The sequence below is a fragment of the Heptranchias perlo genome, unplaced genomic scaffold (assembly GCF_035084215.1).
Source record: "Heptranchias perlo isolate sHepPer1 unplaced genomic scaffold, sHepPer1.hap1 HAP1_SCAFFOLD_1082, whole genome shotgun sequence".
In the NCBI taxonomy this organism is placed as follows: domain Eukaryota; kingdom Metazoa; phylum Chordata; class Chondrichthyes; order Hexanchiformes; family Hexanchidae; genus Heptranchias; species Heptranchias perlo.
In genome coordinates, this window is record NW_027138303.1 from 12,501 (window position 1) to 22,500 (window position 10,000).

The window sequence follows — 10,000 nt, forward strand, 5'->3', positions numbered from 1 at the left end:
CTGCTGGGCACACATGGCCTTCCCCCCCCTGCCCGTGACAGGGGAGAGGTTGGTGTGCCAGGTCCGACTGGAGTTTGCAAACCATAGCGTTCAAGATACATGCACACACTCAGCCCTCCAGCTCTAAAAGGGTGACGTGTTTTGGTGCTCAGTTGCTAGAGAAATCTCGTGTTCAGCTACCAGAACGGGACTTGCTGTGCACATTCCCGCTCCACTCGAGACGGCAGACACCCAGGCTCTGGAGCTTGAATCGGACCTCTGTTAGACAACACAGGTGGACTTCTCGGCCTCACAAGAGAGCAATACGCCAGCGGGTGAACAGGAGAGTCGTGCCGACAAAACCCACTGACTTTTAAAACTGTCCGTCTGCCACTTGGGACAGAGAGAGGAACCTGACGAGCCTGAACACCAGCCTTGGCTGGACCGCTCGGGCCCTCCCATGTCGGACGCGAGTCGCCAAATCGATCGGAAGAGAGTACCGATTCCTCTCAAAAAGTCTGCGTGCCCGTTATTATAAAAGCAGCCCACCGGCCGCGGTGCCTTGCCCACAAACACACTTGGTGTCTGGGGTGATTCAGAGCCGCCGCGGCTCGAAAGTGTCAACCTGTTTTAAAAGTCATCGCTATGCCGGCACAGGTGACTTTCAAGTTAAAGAGTTCTCTTTATTGGCTTTCAAAAAAATCTGCAAAGTGTCACAGAGATTTTGAGAAACTCTTTTTTTTCTTTATATTATTATAATATAATATAATGTGTATATGTTTTCGAAAAGCATCCACCAGCAATCCATGGTGAGCCTCTCTCTGCTGGCAAGCTCCTCCTGCCTGAGCCCGACGCTGTCGAGGCTCAACACGATTTCAGACTGACAAAGAGTTCGAAAATTGCCGCCTGATGTAGCTTTAAATGCTGACAGGTGACTTCCGAGTGCTCTTGTAAAGGTCTCCGCTTTGAAATTGAGAGCCTTTTGCCAAGTGTCACTTTTTCAGGCACTCTTAAAGTGCACCTGGGCTGTCAGAGAAAGCTCTGAAAATCGTGTTCTCGAAAATCTCCGGGTACCCGACCAATCCCTAGGTGCCCGAATGACAAGTGTCAATTCGGCAGGACGGCCTCCCACCTCCGGCCGCAGATGCGTCACTAAATCCCCGCAACGGGGGCTTTCTCATTTCGGCATAGGGGCTTCCGCGGCCAACTCATTAACCTGTGCTCGGACTTTTTGTGCCACAAGTGCAAGGGACCGTTTGCCGGCAGCTACTCGCACCCCCCCGCCCAGGGGGGGAATCCTCTGACCGGAGATCCGAAACGCCGGCCGAATCCATCCCCGTCGGACTTCCGAAGGGGTTCCCTCGACCGACTGACTTCCGAACTCCTTTCTGGGCTTAAACGGGTGGAATTCGGACCCTCTCGCAAGGGAGCCGAAGCCCGCCAGCCCCGGGAGGCCTCGGGGCCGCCGTTTTCAAGCCCGACCAAAAAACCCGAAAAATGGGGAAAAATGGGAAAAATTCCCACTCCCAAAAGGCTTAAAAGTCGGTTGGGCGGCAGCCCGGGTCGGTCTCTGCAGACCTGGAGGCGCTAGACACAAGTCTGGTAAACAGGCTAAGTCTCGACATGCCACCTCTTACTATCCTGCAGGTACCCCGCCAATCCCCCCGGAACCGGCTGGCAATTGGCGAATCAGCGGGACGAATTTGAATTCGTGACCGACTCTCTGACACCGAATCGCCGCAAACGCGTTTCGATTTTTCGGCTTCGGTACCTCCCATCAGACTTTGACTGGCCATATCTCCGGACTCACGTGTCGCAGCCGGGACCTTCAGGTACCGTTCGACGCGTCTAACCCTGCCCCGTCGAATGGCGCCCCTCGCGGTGTGGTCCGATTTCCGCATTTTGGTCAGATTTGCCTCCAAAGTTTTCAGATTGAGTTGACGAATGCCCCCTACGGGGTAACCTCTTGCCCTTTCGGACATGGTCCCTGTGACTTAATTTCCGCCTTTTGCTCAATCGTTTCCCCATTTATAATTAATTTTAAAAATCGGGTTACTCAGTTCTGGTTTACCAGTTCCCTCTTCGGACTTAGTTTTTGGTTAATCATTTCCGGTTCACCAGTTCCCGTTTTGGACTTAGTCTCTGCGGGCCGTTTCTCATCTTTTGGTTCATCAGTTCCCCTCTTTTAATAATTTTTTGGCTGCTTTCGTTTGATCATTTCCCTGCCTTCTGGGTGACTTTTGCCCCTTAGGACTTCATCGCCGCACATTATTTTCGACTTCTGGTTGATCATTTCACCCCTTTTAATCATTTTTGCAACTTTTGGTTAACCATTTCACCCAGCTTCTGGTTAACCATTTCCCCTTTGGGACTTAGTCTCTGAGCATTCTTTTGGGATTCTGGTTAATCATTTGCCAATTTTTAAAAAATGTTGCCGCTTTTGTTTAATGCTTTCTGGTCAACCTTTCCCTCTTTCAGACTTCACCGCGGCACATTGCTTTAGCCTCCTGGTTAATCATTTCACCCCTTTTAATCATTTTTGCAACTTTTGGTTAACCATTTCCCCCAGCTTCTGGTTAACCATTTCCCCTTTGGGACTTGGTCTCTGAGCATTCTTTTGGGATTCTGGTTAATCATTTGCCAATTTTTTAAAAATGTTGCCACTTTTGTTTAATGCTTTCTGGTCAACCTTTCCCTCTTTCAGACTTCACCGCGGCACATTGCTCCAGCCTCCTGGTTAATCATTTCACCCCTTTTAATCATTTTTGCAACTTTTGGTTAACCATTTCCCCCAGCTTCTGGTTAACCATTTCCCCTTTGGGACTTAGTCTCTGAGCATTCTTTTGGGATTCTGGTTAATCATTTGCCAATTTTTTAAAAATGTTGCCACTTTTGTTTAATGCTTTCTGGTCAACCTTTCCCTCTTTCAGACTTCACCGCGGCACATTGCTTTAGCCTCCTGGTTAATCATTTCACCCCTTTTAATCATTTTTGCAACTTTTGGTTAACCATTTCCCCCAGCTTCTGGTTAACCATTTCCCCTTTGGGACTTAGTCTCTGAGCATTCTTTTGGGATTCTGGTTAATCATTTGCCAATTTTTAAAAAATGTTGCCACTTTTGTTTAATGCTTTCTGGTCAACCTTTCCCTCTTTCAGACTTCACCGCGGCACATTGCTTCAGCCTCCTGGTTAATCATTTCACCCCTTTTAATCATTTTTGCAACTTTTGGTTAACCATTTCCCCCAGCTTCTGGTTAACCATTTCCCCTTTGGGACTTAGTCTCTGAGCATTCTTTTGGGATTCTGGTTAATCATTTGCCAATTTTTAAAAAATGTTGCCGCTTTTGTTTAATGCTTTCTGGTCAACCTTTCCCTCTTTCAGACTTCACCGCGGCACATTGCTTTAGCCTCCTGGTTAATCATTTCACCCCTTTTAATCATTTTTGCAACTTTTGGTTAACCATTTCCCCCAGCTTCTGGTTAACCATTTCCCCTTTGGGACTTGGTCTCTGAGCATTCTTTTGGGATTCTGGTTAATCATTTGCCAATTTTTTAAAAATGTTGCCACTTTTGTTTAATGCTTTCTGGTCAACCTTTCCCTCTTTCAGACTTCACCGCGGCACATTGCTTCAGCCTCCTGGTTAATCATTTCACCCCTTTTAATCATTTTTGCAACTTTTGGTTAACCATTTCCCCCAGCTTCTGGTTAACCATTTCCCCTTTGGGACTTAGTCTCTGAGCATTCTTTTGGAATTCTGGTTAATCATTTGCCAATTTTTAAAAAATGTTGCCGCTTTTGTTTAATGCTTTCTGGTCAACCTTTCCCTCTTTCAGACTTCACCGCGGCACATTGCTTTAGCCTCCTGGTTAATCATTTCACCCCTTTTAATCATTTTTGCAACTTTTGGTTAACCATTTCCCCCAGCTTCTGGTTAACCATTTCCCCTTTGGGACTTAGTCTCTGAGCATTCTTTTGGGATTCTGGTTAATCATTTGCCACTTTTTAAAAAATGTTGCCGCTTTTGTTTAATGCTTTCTGGTCAACCTTTCCCTCTTTCAGACTTCACCGCGGCACATTGCTTTAGCCTCCTGGTTAATCATTTCACCCCTTTTAATCATTTTTGCAACTTTTGGTTAACCATTTCCCCCAGCTTCTGGTTAACCATTTCCCCTTTGGGACTCAGTCTCTGAGCATTCTTTTGGGATTCTGGTTAATCATTTGCCACTTTTTTAAAAATGTTGCCGCTTTTGTTTAATGCTTTCTGGTCAACCTTTCCCTCTTTCAGACTTCACCGCGGCACATTGCTTTAGCCTCCTGGTTAATCATTTCACCCCTTTTAATCATTTTTGCAACTTTTGGTTAACCATTTCCCCCAGCTTCTGGTTAACCATTTCCCCTTTGGGACTTAGTCTCTGAGCATTCTTTTGGGATTCTGGTTAATCATTTGCCAATTTTTAAAAAATGTTGCCGCTTTTGTTTAATGCTTTCTGGTCAACCTTTCCCTCTTTCAGACTTCACCGCGGCACATTGCTTTAGCCTCCTGGTTAATCATTTCACCCCTTTTAATCATTTTTGCAACTTTTGGTTAACCATTTCCCCAGCTTCTGGTTAACCATTTCCCCTTTGGGACTTAGTCTCTGAGCATTCTTTTGGGATTCTGGTTAATCATTTGCCAATTTTAAAAAATGTTGCCGCTTTTGTTTAATGCTTTCCCTGCTTTGTGGTCAAACTTTTCCCCTTTAGGACTTCATCGCCGCACATTATTTTCGAATTCTGGTTAATCATTTCACCCCTTTTAATCATTTTTGCAACTTTTGGTTAACCATTTCCCCCAGCTTCTGGTTAACCATTTCCCCTATGGGACTTAGTCTCTGAGCATTCTTTTGGGATTCTGGTTAATCATTTGCCAATTTTTAAAAAATGTTGCCGCTTTTGTTTAATGCTTTCTGGTCAACCTTTCCCTCTTTCAGACTTCACCGCGGCACATTGCTTTAGCCTCCTGGTTAATCATTTCACCCCTTTTAATCATTTTTGCAACTTTTGGTTAACCATTTCCCCCAGCTTCTGGTTAACCATTTCCCCTTTGGGACTTAGTCTCTGAGCATTCTTTTGGGATTCTGGTTAATCATTTGCCACTTTTTTAAAAATGTTGCCGCTTTTGTTTAATCGTTTCCCTGCTATGTGGTCAACCTTTTCCCCTTTCAGACTTCATCGCCGCGCATTGTTGTCGACTTCTGGTTAATCATTTTTCCCCTTTAAATCTTTTTTTGCCACTTTCGGTTAACCATTTCACCCAGCTTCTGGTTAACCATTTGCCCCATTATACTGAATTTTTCCGCTTTGGTTTAATCATTTCCCTGCTTTCTTGTCAACCTTTTCCCCTTTTGGACTTCGCCGCCGCACTTTGCTTTTGCCTTCTGGTTAAACATTTCTCCCCTTTTAATCCTTTTTCCCACTTTTGGTTCACCAGTTCACCCAGCTTCTGGTTCACCATTTCCCCTTTGGGACTTAAGTCTCTGAGCATTCTTTTGGGATTCTGGTTAACCATTTGCCACTTTTTAAAAAATGTTGCCGCTTTTGTTTAATGCTTTCCCTGCTTTCTGGTCAACCTTTTCCCCTTTAGGACTTCACCGCGGCACATTGCTTTAGCCTCCTGGTTAATCATTTCACCCCTTTTAATCCTTTTTCCCACTTTGGGTTGGACAGTTCACCCAGCTACTGGTTAACCATTTCCCCTTTGGGACTTAAGTCTCTGAGCATTCTTTTGTGATTCTGGTTCACCATTTGTCCCTTTTTAAAAGATATTGCTGCTTTTGATTAAACCTTTCCCTGCTTTGCGGTCGACCTATTCCTCTTTCAGACTTCATCGCCGCACCTTGTTTTCGACATCTGGTTCAACATTTCTCCCCTTTTAATCCTTTTTCCCACTTTTGGTTAAGCAGTTCACCCAGCTTCTGGTTCACCATTTGCCCCTTTTTACTGAATTTTTCTGCTTTTGTTTAATCATTTCCCTGCTTTGCGGTCGACCTATTCCTCTTTCAGACTTCATCGCCGCGCATTGTTTTCGACATCTGGTTAAACATTTCTCCCCTTTTAATCCTTTTTCCCACTTTTGGTTAAGCAGTTCACCCAACTTCTGGTTAACCATTTGCCCCTTCTTACTGAATTTTTCTGCTTTTGTTTAATCATTTCCCTGCTTTATGGTCAACCTTTTCCCCTTTAGGACTTCGCCGCCGCACTTTGCTTTCGCCTTCTGGTTAATCATTTCACAACATTTTAATCCTTTTTCCCACTTTTGGTTAAACAGTTCACCCAGCTTCTGGTTAACCATTTGCCCCTTTGGGACTTAAGTCTCTGAGCATTCTTTTGGGATTCTGGTTCACCATTTGTCCCTTTTTAAAAGATATTGCTGCTTCTGTTTAATCCTTTCCCTGCTTTGCGGTCAACCTTTTCCTCTTTCAGACTTCATCGCCGCGCATTGTTTTCGACATCTGGTTCAACATTTCTCCCCTTTTAATCCTCTTTCCCACTTTTGGTTAAGCAGTTCACCCAACTTCTGGTTCACCACTTGCCCCTTTTTACTGAATTTTTCTGCTTTTGTTTAATCATTTCCCTGCTTTCCGGTCAACCTTTCCCTCTTTCAGACTTAATCGCCGCACATTGTTGTCGACTTCTGGTTGATCAGTTCACCCCTTTTTTATCCTTTTTCCCACTTTGGGTTAAGCAGTTCACCCAGCTACTGGTTAACCATTTCCCCTTTGGCACTTAAGTCTCTGAGCATTCTTTTGGGATTCTGGTAAACCATTTGTCCCTTTTTAAAAAATGCTGCTGCTTTTGTTTAATGCTTGCCCTGCTTTGCGGTCGATCATTTCACCCCTTTTAATCCATTTTTGCCACTTTGGGTTAAACAGTTCACACAACTTCTGGTTCACCATTTCACATTTTGGAACTTTTATTCCCACCATTACTTTGGGCTTCTGGTTCATCATTTCACGCTGTTTTACAAATCTTTGCCGCTTCACTTTTAATCCACAAACCGGGGCTCGCTTTCGGGTGTTGGGGGGGGGGGGGGTAGCGGGTTTGGGCCGGGCACTCCACATCCCGGTGTGCGACCGGGTTCGTTCTGGTACCGCTCGGTGCCCCTCGTCCTGCTCTTGCCGCGGAAGCAAACCAGACGACCGTCGGTCTCACGCCCGAGGGGAGAGGAGGCGGAAAGCGGTTTGCAGCCTTTCGCTGTACCTCCGGCGGGCAGCGCCGCACCTCCGAGTGCTCGGTACCGTTCGCTGCGCCTCGTCCGGCCGCACGCAGCGAGCCAAACCCGGAGGAAATCGGCCTGTGCCTTCTCGAGATATGGGCCTCCGGGTGGGACGGACAAACCGGGGCCCCGAGCTCGCTTTCGGCGGCCCGGCACTCGACTTCCCGGTGTCCGAACGTGATCCTTCCGGTACCCTTCGGTGCCCCTTGCCCGACTCCAGCTCCCGTGCTGAAGCGGAGTCGGTCGGCCTGACGGCCGCCGAGTTAGCCAGCGGAAAGCGGTGCGCAGCCTTTCGCTTGCAGCTCCGGCGGGCAGCACCGCACCTCCGGCTGCTCAGTGCCGTCCGCTGCTCCCCTTCCGGCTGCACGCAGCGAACCATACCCGGAGGAAATCGGCCTCGGCCTTCCGGAGATATGGGCCTGCGAGTGGGACCAATAAATCGGTGCACATTTCCGGCTCGGTTTCCGGCCTCGGCACTATCAGTTCACGCCGTCCGACCGACGTCGTTCTGGCACGGTTCCGTTGCTCCTTGATCCGGTCCAGCCACGGTAATCAGCCGAAGATGGTGGGGGGGGGACACATTGCCCGCCGAGTTAGCCGGAGGAAATCGGCCTCGGACTTCCTCAGATATCAGCCTCCGGGTGGGACAGACAAACCGGGGACCCGAGCACGCTTTCGGCGGCCCGCTGGTCGACTTCCCGGTGTGCGACCGGGTTCGTTCCAGGTACCGTTCGCTGCCCTCGTCCTGCTCTAGCCGCGGAAACAAACCCGACGACCGTCGGTCTCACGCCCGCGGAGGGAGGTGGCGGAAAGTGGTTTGCAGCCTTTCGCTGTACCTCCGGCGGGCAGCGCCCGACCTCCGAGTGCTCGGTACCGTCCGCTGCGCCTGGTCCGGCCGCACACAACGAGCCATACCCGGTGGAAATCGGCCTGTGCCTTCCAGAGATATGGGCCTCCGGGTGGGACGGACAAACCGGGGCCCCGTGCTCGCTTTCGGCGGCCCGCTAGTCGACTTCCCGGTGTGCGACCGGGTTCCTTCCGGTACCGTTCGCTGCCCCTCGTCCTGCTCTAGCCGCGGAAACAAACCCGACGACCGTCGGTCTCACGCCCGCGGAGGGAGGCGGCGGAAAGTGGTTTGCAGCCTTTCGCTGTACCTCCGGCGGGCAGCGCCCGACCTCCGAGTGCTCGGTACCGTCCGCTGCGCCTGGTCCGGCCGCACACAACGAGCCATACCCGGTGGAAATCGGCCTGTGTCTTCCGGAGATATGGGCCTCCGGGTGGGACGGACAAACCGGGGCCCCGAGCGGTGGCACCCTGCTCGCTTTCGGCGGCCCGGCACTCGACTTCCCGGTGTGCGAACGTCATCGTTCCGGTACCCTTCGGTGCCCCTTGCCCCACTCTAGCTCCGGTGCTAAAGCGGAGTCGGTCGGTCTCACGGACGCCGAGTTAGCAGGCGGAAAGCGGTGCGCAGCCTTTCGCTGTCACTCCGGCGGGCAGCACCGCACCTCCGAGTGCTCGGTACCGAACGCTGCGCCGCCTCCTGCCGCACGCAACGAGCCATACCCGCAGGAAATCGGCCTCGGCGTTCCGGAGTTATCCGCCTCCGAGTGGGCCTGACCAAGCGGGGTGAACTGGAAATCATTAACCAACGTACTTCCATGTTTTCACCCGCAGAGGGCAGCACTCTCTTCTCCGTTTTAAACTGGGCCGACCCGGCTCCGTTTCGAGACCCGGCACTCGACTTCCCGGTGTGCGACCGGGTTCGTTCCGGTACCGTTCGCTGCCCCTCGTCCTGCTCTAGCCGCGGAACTAAACCCGACGACCGTCGGTCTCACGCCCGCGGAGGGAGGCGGCGGAAAGTGGTTTGCAGCCTTTCGCTGTACCTCCGGCGGGCAGCGCCCGACCTCCGAGTGCTCGGTACCGTCCGCTGCGCCTGGTCCGGCCGCACACAACGAGCCATACCCGGTGGAAATCGGCCTGTGCCTTCCGGAGATATGGGCCTCCGGGTGGGACGGACAAACCGGGGCCCCGAGCTCGCTTTCGGCGGCCCGCTAGTCGACTTCCCGGTGTGCGACCGGGTTCCTTCCAGTACCGTTCGCTGCCCCTCGTCCTGCTCTAGCCGCGGAACCAAACCCGACGACCGTCGGTCTCACGCCCGCGGAGGGAGGCGGCGGAAAGTGGTTTGCAGCCTTTCGCTGTACCTCCGGCGGGCAGCGCCGGACCTCCGAGTGCTCGGTACCGTCCGCTGCGCCTGGTCCGGCCGCACGCAACGAGCCATACCCGGAGGAAATCGGCCTGTGCCTTCCGGAGATATGGGCCTCCGGGTGGGACGGACAAACCGGGGCCCGAGCGGTGGCACCCTGCTCGCTTTCAGCGGCCCGGCACTCGACTTCCCGGTATGCGAACGTGATCGTTCCGGTACCCTTCGGTGCCCCTTGCCCCACTCTAGCTCCGGTGCTAAAGCGGAGTCGGTCGGTCTCACGGACGCCGAGTTACCAGGCGGAAAGCGGTGCGCAGCCTTTCGCTGTCACTCCGGCGGGCAGCACCGCATCTCCGAGTGCTCGGTACCGTACGCTGCGCCGCCTCCTGCCGCACGCAACGAGCCATACCCGGAGGAAATCGGCCTCGGCGTTCCGGAGTTATCCGCCTCCGAGTGGGCCTGACCAAGCGGGGTGAACTGGAAATCATTAACCAACGTACTTCCAGGTTTTCACCCGCAGAGGGCAGCACTCTATTCTCCGTTTTAAATTGGGCTGACCCGGCTC